At 37.7% G+C, this 12919-nt stretch overlaps 1 long non-coding RNA gene across 20 annotated transcripts; it reads right to left on the reverse strand.

The window, feature by feature from the left end:
- Window positions 1-2064: 2064 nt before the first annotated feature.
- Window positions 2065-6785, reverse strand: LOC111888475 (uncharacterized). Of its 20 annotated transcripts, none has more exons than XR_008224669.1 (13): window positions 6087-6785; window positions 5866-5988; window positions 4865-5770; window positions 4419-4522; window positions 3948-4025; window positions 3822-3865; window positions 3648-3718; window positions 3468-3558; window positions 2899-3011; window positions 2720-2819; window positions 2565-2655; window positions 2318-2427; window positions 2065-2238 (listed from the first exon to the last, which is right to left on the reverse strand). It is a non-coding gene; the product is annotated as an uncharacterized LOC111888475 (long non-coding RNA). The 20 variants fall into 20 exon arrangements; XR_008224668.1 differs by having other exon boundaries at window positions 3948-4049; XR_008224667.1 differs by having other exon boundaries at window positions 4404-4522.
- Between the last annotated feature and the right edge of the window lie 6134 nt (window positions 6786-12919).

Here is a 12919-nt window from a genome sequence, read left to right on the forward strand (position 1 = left end):
CCGTGAGCATCGAAGAATTCTCATTCGAAGGAGCAGGAAATGAAGATTATTCTTTCAACATTCAATCCTTCAACCCCAGAAGCAAGGTTAAGCAGAAATTGAAGATTATGTGACGGATTGCATTGAAGCGTCTTCAATCAGTCTGCTGCTATCGTTGTACCTGCTAAAGTGATCCAGAAGATTTGTTCTCTCTGAAGATTCTCAAGCTGAAAGCTCTATATTTCAAGAATCAGTACGTCAAGCCTCCTCACCCAATGTGCGTTCAATGTCAAATTCTGAAGAAAAGCCCAATTGCTCAAGATGAAGTCATTCATTGAAGATTCATCAAGTACATCTTGAAGTTGTGAAGAATTTGAAGATAAATGTTGAAGCCAATCTCCCAATGAAGATTAACAAGAAAAGCCAGCTACTTTTTAGGGGGAGCTTGTTGGTTCAATTAAGAAAAGAAAGTTATAAACCAAGGGGGAGATTGTTGGGTCAAAAATATGGTTTATACTTTACTTTTCTAGAAAAATGTATTTTTGTGTCTTGGACCATAAACAATTTGGTGTTTATGGCCGTATACGTGTTTACGGATGTGTTTACGACCGTAAACAGGTTTACCGCCGTAAACCCATTTACGACCCATGTTCTCCGACCCATGTTCCCCTTGTATATATATAGGTGTTAAGGTGAGAAGTAGAGATTGATGAACACAAGGAGTGTACGACCAAGAGAGAAACTAGAGAGAAGTTTTGTGTGTGTGTGTGAATCTTTTGTATCCGGATCTTCATTCTAATCAATTCATACATAGATTCATCATATTCATCTTCTTCTTCTCTTCTATTTTATCTGAAATCATTCGTTTGATTGGGATTCCGCACCATCAAACGGATCTGATTGATACACAGGCATTTTAGGGACTTACAATCAACCTTCGGACTAGGAGAAGGAACGTTGAAAGTTGAATCGAAACAGTGAAATACAAAGGCCCTTTGGGTGATAGGCATGTCAAACTGAGAATCCCTTGTATTTCTCCAATGACCACAATGGAAAGAGAGCTTGTATACAAACCAAAGTGTCATGAGCATCTTTCTCTCTTTTCTCCCTTTCTTCTTCAGTTTCCTCTTCTTTAGTACTTAGATCTACAATGCCCTTCCCTTTGTCCTTCACACTAGAACCCGAAGCTTTATTACCATTCGGTTTAGTGGTGACATTCAGAATTGTAGATGATTCTTTGGGAGGGTTTTGCAGATCTTCTCCCCCTTATTGCAGAGTAACAATTGGCTCCGTAACACCTTCAATTCGGCTCAGAATTTCGAGAGCAGGAAGTAACTTGTCAGTTAAGTGGTTTCGAACCGAGATAGTTAGAACCGAAACATTGGCATTAACCAGATTGGAGAGAATAACGAAGACCTTAGAGACACGGCTCTTGATGACAGCTCGCTCTGACTTTAGAGAATCAATCTCCTTAGCTGTCTGGGTTAGCTTAACGGACTGAACTTCAAGCAAAGTAGTTTTATGAGCAAGTTCATCCATAACCTTGTTCTCCATAGCAAGGTCAGCTTGAAATTTGCCAAGGCGAGAGGAAATAGAGGACATAAGAGTGGCTTGATTGGATTGAAGACTGGTTCTTATTGATTCAGTTTATCTTTGTAGCCAGAAGAGATGTTGATAGTGACTCAATAGCAATGTAAACCTTGTTAGTGTTAGACTCCGCAGCTTCTTTAATAGAGTCCAGAAGAAGCTTGGTATCACTACTAGAAAAATAGCCTTTTACGACGCTCATTGTGCGTCGTAAAACGCTCAGAGGACGCGCAAATGCGCGTCAAGGAAGGCCCTGTCATAACGAGAGACGACACGCTTTTGCGCGTCGTCTCTTTACGACGCGCATTTATGACACGCAATGTGTATCATTAAAGCCGCCGTCAAGAAAGGCCATGTCATAAATGAAGATGACACACATTTTTGCGTGTCGTAACTTTTATTTTTATTTTTTAAAAATTATTTATAGATTTACGTAAATTTACTAATTTTCAAATTACATGACACATTTAATGTCTCATAATATAAAATAAAATCTCATACACAAAAAACAAAATAAATTGCACAAATTATAATATGTCATACAAATGATCATTCAAATGTTAAACAAAAATAATACATTGCTAACCTGGGTTATGCATTCCTATAAAACTAACAACCCACGATGACCTTAATCTAGATCGAGGTCGACTTGGATCAATGGCGACGATTGAACTGCAAGAAATATATAAGTCAAATTGCTTAACAAGTGATAAGTAAACAAATCCATTAGGATTTAATCAATTTTACTTACTTTGATCTTAAAAATTCGGGAACTAGAAGACCAAATTGCTTAACAAAATCAGCAAAAGCATTGTTGGTAGGGTACCCTGTACAGCTTATACAAATTGCTTCTAGAACCCCCTTCATGAAGAGTAAACAAAAGAAACTTCAAATATGATTCAGGAATCTTTATAAAAGTTCGAACATCATTATATGTAGTCTACTCACCCCACAACATAATTGATGAATGATGTTGACATTATCAAAGAGTAACATACCATTTCCTTTTGAAGATTCCCAGAGATCCCATCTCTCTAATATTGATGCCATCTCTCTAGCACCTGAGTCAAGGGGCATGTTGACTCTCCCCTGAAAATTAAAAAAATATCAAAATTTTTAATACTCTTCACTCTAAATAATGCTAAACTGTTACCTTGTTTGATCTTTTGGATCGATTGCTTTCATGGGTGTGTCCAACAACATCTGATATAACCTCTTCACTGTATGAGAAGGTGAAGAAGTGTCCATGTCATCTGACATACCAGATGAAGCTCTTGATAAGTAAACTTTACAACTCATATCCAAAAAACTTCTCAGGTCCATAAATATTACCTGATATGAATTGACTGCTACTTTGAGGCTCGAAGGTTTGAATCTTCTGGTGCAAGTAGCTTAAACAATGCCAAAGCTTCTTCAAATTTTCCGGATGCTGTCAATTGTACAATCTGCATTTTGATATAAGATTTAGGCACTGATAAAATTACATAAATGGCAAATGCTCTTGTAAAATAATTGTAGCATAAGGCTTCTGAATAAGACGAGGCTCATTACTAATGTGCTCAATAAGGCGTGGCTCTAAATTCCTTAACTTCTCTGGAAGTTCACCATCAGGACCACATAGTGAATCCATGTTGTAATCATAGTTAAAAAGAAAGTTAATATGAACAAAAGTTACAGAACCATGTTTGATTTAATTTTTTATTGAAAACAAAAGTTAATATGAACAATAAGGCGAGGCTCTATTATACGACATGAACCATTAGGGTTAGTTGAATAGCTTCCTTTAGGGACTCCCCATAACACAGGATTATAACTTTTTATTGAAAAAAAAAGTAAATATATAATTTTTAGAACAAATCAAATTTTAGAATCAATAATTAAAGAGCATGAATTAGAATTACCCCCAGTTGTATCCATCCTCATTTTGGATGGCTGTGATGTACTCCTGTTGCTCAGGTGAATCTGGTGGCAGAGATTTGAGCATCTCCATATCTAATCTTTTTCATTGCAATCCAAATCATAAAATCATACACTGTAAAATCTGAATAATAAGAAAGAAGGAAATGAAGAGTTTTTCTTACCTACAGACTTCCAAATTATGTGTGAGGCCAGCATCTGATAATTTTTTCAAATGAAGTACACCAGGCGAGTCCTTCAACACAATAACATATAAAATTTATAACATTCTAGATGTTTAATAAAAAAGGATCACATATGTTTGAATTTTGAACATGGGTATGAATTAAAAAACCTACCTGAGAAGTGAAGGCAAGATAACCTCCTCGAATTCCTGGATCTACTGTAGAGTTGATAATGAAAGTAAGTTATACTTGAGAAGGTATGAAGGACAACGTGACATGTTGTACAATCAAACATTCAACCTGGATCAAGTTGCATTCTCTTCAGAAGGTATTAAAGATGCTCAACAAACAGTATGTGTCACAATTATCAAGCATTTGCTACAAATGGGATCAAACAAAGAGCTGAAAGGATTGATGAAAAATGTGAAGATACAAGACATTGGTGTTAGTATAAATATTATGAATCTCTTTCTTTTGATACTTTGTAATTACAGACCATTTAATCTTGTTTTTATGTTTAGAATTTGCAAGATGAAATGATGGACATGATGGATATAAGCAGTGAGATACAAGAATCTCTTGGTAGAAGTTTAGTGTGCCAGATGATATTGGTGAAGATGATCTCATGGGTGGTAAGCACAAATTCATTATTATTATTTTTCTTTTTTTAAATGTTAACTTCACTTCATGGAAATGTTTCAGAACTTGATGCTTTGGAGGCAGACATGGGTCAAGAAACTGAAGGTGAAGGGGTACCTTCATATACTCAACCTGATAATGAGCCCGATCTGAATGAAGAACTTAATACGCCTTTAGCTCTAAGTAGACATGCAGTGCCAGTGAAACCATCAATCAGATGACCTCATTACAAGAATCTAGAGTAAAATCACAACAAATTTCAAGAATTTCAGATACCCAAATTGCTAAAATTGAGAACTCTTATGTTTCACATAAGCAATCTAACATCAGAAATGAAAAGCAAGAAGTGTATTTAAATACTTCAAGAACAGATAGAAGAGAAGAAAAATAGGAAAGAATAAATCAGATGACCTCATTACAAGAATCTAGATTGAAATCGCAACAAACTTCAAGAATTTCAGATACCCTAATTGCTAAAATTGTGAACTCTTCTATTTCTCATACATCTAACATCAGAAATGAAAAAAAAAAGAATTGGGTGTATGATTTTTAACACTATTGATTCAAAAAAGTTTTACCTAGTCGAGCAACATGCTTAAGCATCATCTGTGGTAATATCCCTTTCTGCAAGGTTAGCTTCCGAATTTAACATCATTAATTAGTTAATTAATTAAAGGGTATTTTGGGAAAATCATAAAAAGATAACCTTTTTTGGTTTTGTGTTACTAGGTTATGCGTGATCCTAGCGGAATGAGTACAGGTTTTGGTTTTAAATACTAGGAATAGGAATATCTTTTACAGGTTCCTGATCTTTGGGTAAAGGGGTTTTAGGAGGGAGACCTCGTCTTTTTATAGGTGTGTCTTTTACAGGTTCAGTGAATGCAAGAACTGCATCTGGATCTGGTCCCACTTCAAATTCTTCACGATTGTCTATTTCTGCCCTTAGTTCTGCAGAATCCAGGGCACCATAACATAAGATCTGCAAAATGATTAGCTTCCTACCTGCAGAAAGGGTATAATAGTCCTTTTCCAAGACACTCACAAAATTATGGTCAACGGTGGGGATTTTAACCATACCAAGTTCTGGAGTATTAATGAGGACTTAGCTCTACAGTATCAGGTTAGCTCTGCCGTATCAACTTCAGTGTCTTTTGCTTTCTTAATCAATGAGGACTTCAAATAGATAATCAAAGTCAACATCAATTATCAAAGATGTGGTCAACTATTAAACCAATAGATCAATTAAAACCCTAAACTAAATATGCCTCACGTTCAGGGAACTTTGGCATTTCTGCTAATATATCCATCAGGGCTGCACCTTTCCTACTCAATTCAAAATACTCCACAACCATTCTCATTTTTCTGTAGCATTAATCACTATTTGGTATTAAAATTCTTGGGATTTGACCATGATCAGAAAAGTCGATCTTGTTAAGCCTAACACAACATAAAACTTGCTCGGGTAGTTCTTCAGGATGTTGTGCCTAAAAATTAAGAATCCAATCAAATACATATATTCAGCTTATGAATCACAACACAAAATCCAATTCCATATTCAAAAACCAGAAACCCAATTTACCTGAATCGTTAAACCAATGCCAAGAATCCCATGTTTCAATCGTCCCTGGAATGCATCAAGTGCTTTTCGTGAGATGTAGCTGAATCGATGTATATCTAGGTGAATTTCGAAGTAGTCATGTCCCTGCATAAAAAGAATATGCACAATTTCAATTTCGTAATTCCGAATTGAAGATTAAGATTTAAAGATTAAAACCCAAGATTAGGAAAGGAATTACGAACCCGATAGAATGTTTGTTGACAGCGTGAAAGAACCGGTTTATCGTTTATCCACATTTTGAGTGTCCAAAACACCGAACCCACCATATTTAAAGATCTTAGCAGCTTCAACACGTTCGTCTTTTAATCCGCTCAGGAATCACGAATCCAGAGACGCCGCGATTGTGGGGGCAACGATTGATAGGTCCGCCGCTTGTTGGACGGTCCATTTTCTGGTCTCTTCCATGCATGTTTTATCCAACACTTTGTCGACTAGATATTCGTCTCCCTTGTCGTCCTTGATTTCGAAGATGTTTGCGATGATTTCAATCAAGAAGCTTTGAAGATCCCCTAGAATCCATTCTGAGAACACTTTGTGTAGTTCCTTGTTCAAGAGTTTCCCAACGGATTCAACATGTTGTATGCTTCGGAAATCAGCTACATGTCGCCATAATCGATTCTGTTGTGGACCATTTTGACGAAATTGCTGGAACCGCCTTCGCCGATGTATGTGACACGTGGACCACTGTCGAGTACTTGAGCGGCTACTTTGAGCACGATGTGGAGAAGTGAATCGGTGGACGTTTGAGAATCAAGAGAGAAGACAGAAAGAAAGCGGGTTTTCGACATGGACGAGCTAGAGTTTTCAGCCGGTGGAAACAAAGCATGGTTTTTAATTTTTTGGATTTCATTTCCCCGCATGAGAGATGCAACGCGCGTTTCATTAAAATTTATAAAACGACATGGTTAGACGACTCACATTTTATTTAAGGTGCCCTTCGTGCTTTTTTTTTATTTTTATTAGACACTAATTTAAGGGCACGCAAAAATTCGTGCCCTCTATGCTTCATATATTGGAAAACTGACATCAATTTTTAGGGCACGAACAAATTCCTGTCCTGTATCAGCGCGTGTCATTGATTGCACGTCGTGAAAGGCTGTTTTTCTAGTAGTGTATCTGAAATGAATGTGGCCACATCTTCTAAAGCTTTCTTACAGGACAGAGAGGAGGCATCCATAGCCTTGGTTGCCTTTTGGATAGACTCATCATGTTGTTTGAGAGTTGTTTCGATTAAGGCTTGAACATCAGTATCTGAGTAAGCGGATGATGAGGAAGTGGAAGATGAAGAAAGCAACTTGTCAATCTTTTCATTTAAATCTTTTAAGTGTCGCTTTGTAAGGGGAGCATCATCATCATCCTCACTTTAAACTTGATAAGGGATGTAGTAATAAGACTCAAAATCAAGTTCATCTCCACCAAGAACTGGGAAAGAGTCTGATGAAGGAGATGGGGAAATCGGTTTGGAAGTGATAGAAGTTTCAGTTTCTGAGGTAGGTGCACCGTATCAGATACGTTGACACGAACTGTAGGTTCGGGTGTGTTGGTTGTTGTGGAAGTTGTTTGAGTGAAGATTAGTGGAGGGAGAGGTGTAGTAGAGGTAGGTTGAGAAGAAGTAAGTGGTGGAAGTGGTGTAATGGAAATAGGGACGAAAGTATGAGATGGAGAAGGAGGAGGATTTAGAATGGAGTCATTAATATGTACCTCAGGAGATGGAGAACATGGAGGCAAATCTCCTATCGGTGATCCTTCAAGGTTAGCACCTTCACCATCAGTTGTTTTGTCTTGATCGTGATCAGAAGGAACATGATCCAAATCACTAGGCAAAGCTTCCTTTGGTTCCTTGCCATCTTCTTGACCTTTCTCTTCTTTGGAGCAGAAGAAGCTTCTTGTTCGGCCTTACGCTTTTTGGGTGTAGAGACTTTAGAGGATTGACCTTCTTTCTCCTGCTTCTTTTGACCAGGATTCTTCCCATGTTTTTCTGGTTTATCAACGACATCCAACGCACTTTTCATCACAGGAGTTAATGGCCTCGGTCCTGTGGGTGGGAGGGTCCTATATTTAGCCATGACCTTCCTTTCGACAGTGACGCACCTGTACATTGATTCTAGAATGGAAACAACAAACAAGAATTTGGTTGGATTGAAGACTATGATCTTCGTTGTGTGAAAACTTGCAATTGAAGATCTTAATGCGTCCACCATGAATGGAACACTAAACTTCTCAATGGCTCGATGAGTGATAAGGGTCCAAAACCTGCCACAGGAGATTTCAGAATGTCGAGAAGAGGAATTGAGGCATTGTACCAGTTGGGACAACAAAATGGATCCATAGTCCAAGTTAATGCCGTGATAAAGACCATAGAGTATGGTCATGAAGGCCTTGCTCGCACCATCTGATCCAGCAACCCTTTCAGCAAATGCCTTGAAAAGAAGGGTCAACAATCCGTTCCACTATGATAGGATGCAAGATTTTTTGAACTTGGTCATCGTTGTAAGAAGATCATTATACCCCATATCGTAAAATATTGTGAAAAGTGGAGTCGTAGAGTTGAAGTCAGGATTAACCAAGGAATCATCAGAAGCCAGCTTCAAGAGGGAACAAAATCGAACTCTACAGACGGAAGTTTTCTGATTGAAGATCTCAAAGAGAATGCAATCCTTGCTTTTGTCATAGGAAGCCGTCGTATAGACTTGAGAGAGCAAATACATTAGAACTGATTCCACCAGGGTCATAACGATCACAAGCGATGAATATTTGAGGCATTCAAACACTTGGAGCATATACGGATCATATAGAAACAGATTCAGATCGATAATCAGGTTTTGGTTGGGCTTGATGGTCAACAGAGAGGATGAGGCAGTTTGTTCATGAACGGATGAAGATTCAGCCATTATTGCAGGTGTAAAGAAGAAGATGAATAGTAGAAGTTCGCCGGTGTATTCTTGAGAGACTTTGGAAGTGGTAAAGTAGTACAAAAGTTATGAGAAAACCTTATATACCATTCCCAGGAGAGAGAAACAATCTGTAGTAATGATGATACGATCTTCTGAATCGGCACCTGAAAAAGCTTGATTTGACAGCTGTGTGTCCCTAGGAGGACGTCATTAGGCGTGATGTTAGGAACCGTTTCAAATTCACGCGCCCGTTGCAATTTTTATCCAATGAATCGGTTTGAAATCTTATCTTGTTACCGTATTTCCAACTTCGAAAACGTTTCAAATCTTTTTTCAAACGGTGACAAACCGTTTCGCTTCATGTAAGGAAGGCAATGTTCGAGCCATAACATAGTGTACCACCATTGCATTAACAACCGAAGCATCAAATCTGAAAATTTTCCATTAGTACCACGAACAAGAATTGGGAAAATCATAAAGATCTTCGTGCAAGAGTGTGCCAATCGAAAAGAAATAAATCAAAGTATTTGTGGAATTTAAGTGATGTCTATTTAGACACGAAACGCTTCCTTCAAATTCAAGAGATACTTAGAAGTGTTTGTGTGGTTTCCTGTTGAAATACGATCAAATGTTTATTAAGAAACATTGAAACGCATATTTTCAAATTCAAGCTATATGGGGTGGCTTAGCTTCAACCGAACTTTAGTACTTGACATAAGACTGAAAGTTGGATGAAGTAATTGTGAGACCAGTGTGGCCTATGAAACAAGTAGGTTTGATAATATATTCAGTGACTTGGTGATATTGATGTTGAAATCTAAAAAAAATGGATCTTTTAGGAAGAAAACTCTTGGTGTTAGACAAATTCAGAAAGATCACACAAAAATAAAAAATATTTCAAGGTTCAGACCATTAAAGTAGTTGCATTAAATCATGGGTGAAAAACTAGAACTTTGAAGTGTTCACTGTCAATTCGCTTAAGGCATTAGATTTTGGGTCTCACTTAGCAGGTGGTGAAACGAAACTAAGATCATCAACACAGATTTTGTGTAACCATAAACCTTAGTGGTAAATGCTGAGAGTCTCAAGGGTTACAACTATGAACCGAAATGAGATGGAGAAATAAGACTAGGTGGTTAAAGAACCAAAAGAACCTTTGCTATTTAAGATGGACCAAGCAGATAACTCTTAACTTAATGTGAGAAGAGTAAGGTATCTCATGACTTGAGTGATTTTAGCAGCCTAATTGCAAATAAACGATTTGTATAAATCGAATCATTAAGGCTTCCCTCAAAGTCTTGGAGGCTTCGGTCGACATGCAGCAACATGCTTCTAGGGACACTTAGCTAGTACATAGATAAAGAATGTCATACGTGCCCCAGCTCCATCACATAAGTGCATTTGTGATACTGAAATACAATATTTTGGAAATTTCGAATTATTTGATAAAGGAAAATAATTAAACTAAGCAAAAAGAAAATATTTTTGTTGTTTTTAGAAATTAAAAAAAATAATTTTGGATTTTGGAAATTAATTGAAGACATAAAGTAGAGTAAGCAAAAGATATACATAGTATACAAAGGATATGTGAGTTCCAAACCATAGGATGAAACAATCGCTTGCTTTGAAAATTTTTAGAGGAAAAATAGACCGAGCCTTCGATTCATTTCGGTTCCCGAAAAACCAAGAGCCGAAATAGACCGAACGTTCGGTTCATTTCGGTTGTTAGAGAATTTTAAGAAGGCGAAAGCGAAAATTATACTTAATGAAATGAGTGTGGGTTTGGAACTGACTCAACTTCCATCATTCCTAATCCTTGTAGAATTTTAACAAACGATGCTTCAGGTAAGGCCTTAGTAAAGATGTCATCTAGTTGATCAGAGGCCCGAACAAAGTGAATTTCAACATTCACATCTTCTACGTGATCCTTGATGAAGTGATATCTCAGTTCTATGTGTTTTGTCTTGGAATGTTGCACTAGATTATGACAAATCCTGATGGTGCTTTCCGAATCGCAATAAAGAGGAATCTTCTTCATATTCACGCCATAATCTCTTAATTGGCTTTGGATCCAAATGACCTGGGAAGTGCAAGATGCTGCAGCAATATATTCAGCTTCGGTTATAGAGAGTGAAACACATGTTTGTTTCTTAGACTGCCAGCTAACGAGTTTACCGTCGAGGTATTGACATCCGCCTGTAGTGCTCTTTCGGTCCAAACTGCATCCTCCAAGATCAGCAACAGAGAATGCTTGAACGAAAAATCCTGATTTAGCAGGATACCACAGACCGAGAGATGAGGTTCGCTTCAAATATCTAAAGATGTTCTTAATAGCCACCATATGAGGATCTCGTAGATTAGCTTGGAACCTAGCACAGTAACAAACAGAAAACATAATGTTTGGTCTACTAGCTGTTAGATACATTAGATACCCTATCATTTGCCGATAGAGGGTCATATCAACAACCAGTTTCTCCATAGATGGTGTTAACTTCGTTCCAAATGCCATAGGAACCTTCACTTTGGAATCTCCCATCATGCCAAACTTAGCTAGTAGGGTCTTCGTGTATGCCTCCTGATTGATAAATATGCCTTCGGGTCCCTGTCTAATATTCAAGCCAAGGAAAAAGTTAATTGGACCCATTGAGCTCATCTCAAACTTAGTCTCCATCAACTTCTTGAATTCAACTGTTACGCTGGGATTCATGGAACCAAAGATGATGTCATCGACATAAATTTGGACAATCATTAAGTGGTCACCGTCTTTCTTGCGAAAGAAGGTTGGGTCAACCGAACCTTGTTTAAACTTGGACATTTTTAGAAATCGAGTAAGGGTTTCATACCAGGCTCTAGGAGCTTGCTTAAAACCATATACGACTTTATCCAGAATATAGCAATGATCAGGATACCTTTCATTCACAAAACCCAGTGGTTGCTCAACATATACAGTCTCCTCTAGTTCTCCATTCAGGAAGACACACTTGACATCCATTTGAAATACTTCAAAGTTTTTGTGTGCAGCATATGCCAGAAAGATTCGCACTGATTCTAATCTTGCTACAGGAGCGAAGGTTTCTTCATAGTCTATACCTTCTTCCTGACAATATCCATTCACAACCAACCTTGCTTTATTACGAATCACATTCCCTTCTTTGTCCATTTTGTTTCTAAAAACCCATTTTAATCCAACTACAAATGCATCCTTTGGTGTGGGAATTAATCTCCAAACTCGATTTCGCTCAAACTCATGGAGTTCGTCTTGCATTGCTTGTACCCAATATGAGTGATCGAGTGCAATATTAACCGTTTTTGGTTTTATTTTCTAGACGAACGAATGAAACATGCAAAATTCTACTTGAGAGAACATAGCAGTTTGCTTTGCTTTTATTTGAGACCAAGTAAGAACTTCCTCAGATGATTCACCGATTACTTGATTTTTTGGATGATCTCTTGTCCATTTCGTGAGAGGAGGGTATTTTGGATCTTAGGCAAGATCCAATTCGGCATTTATTTCCTCTTCCAATTCTGATTGAGTGTCCGAATCGTCATTCGTATTATGATTCTCCCCCTCGAATGATGAGACGGTTTCAACATCAGGTTCAAAATGCTCCCCCTCGAATGGAAAGTCATGGGTCTTTGCTGGTGATGGATTTTCCCCTTGGAAAGAAGAATCAGGGCTATCTGATGTGGATGAACCCTCCCCCTAGAATATAGAAATTTCTTTTGGAGGTTTGCTTGGACCTGGTTGTTCGGTTGGTCCTTGATGTTCATTTTCCATTTCTTTTGTTGCTTCATCGATAATTTTCTTCAAGTTTTTGATATTTTTGTCAGCTACCTTTGTCTCAGAATGAATTGCTCTCTCTTGTTCATCAAAGAGCAACATATATTCTTCAAATAGATTGGAGATTGGAACCGAGACTTGACCTGATTTTGGAATGATTTCCTTCGTTAGTCCCTTGCTTGATTGAAGTTTCTTCACGAAATTATCATCAAAGGTCACATAGTAGGTTTCTTCAATTTTCATTGAACGTTTATTCAGAACCCTATATGCCTTTGAAGTAAGCGAGTAACGAAGAAAAATCCCTACATTTGCCTTTACATCGAACTTGTTTCGGTTCTCT

This window comes from Lactuca sativa, chromosome 6 (assembly GCF_002870075.4).
Source record: "Lactuca sativa cultivar Salinas chromosome 6, Lsat_Salinas_v11, whole genome shotgun sequence".
Classification (NCBI taxonomy): Eukaryota; Viridiplantae; Streptophyta; class Magnoliopsida; order Asterales; family Asteraceae; genus Lactuca; species Lactuca sativa.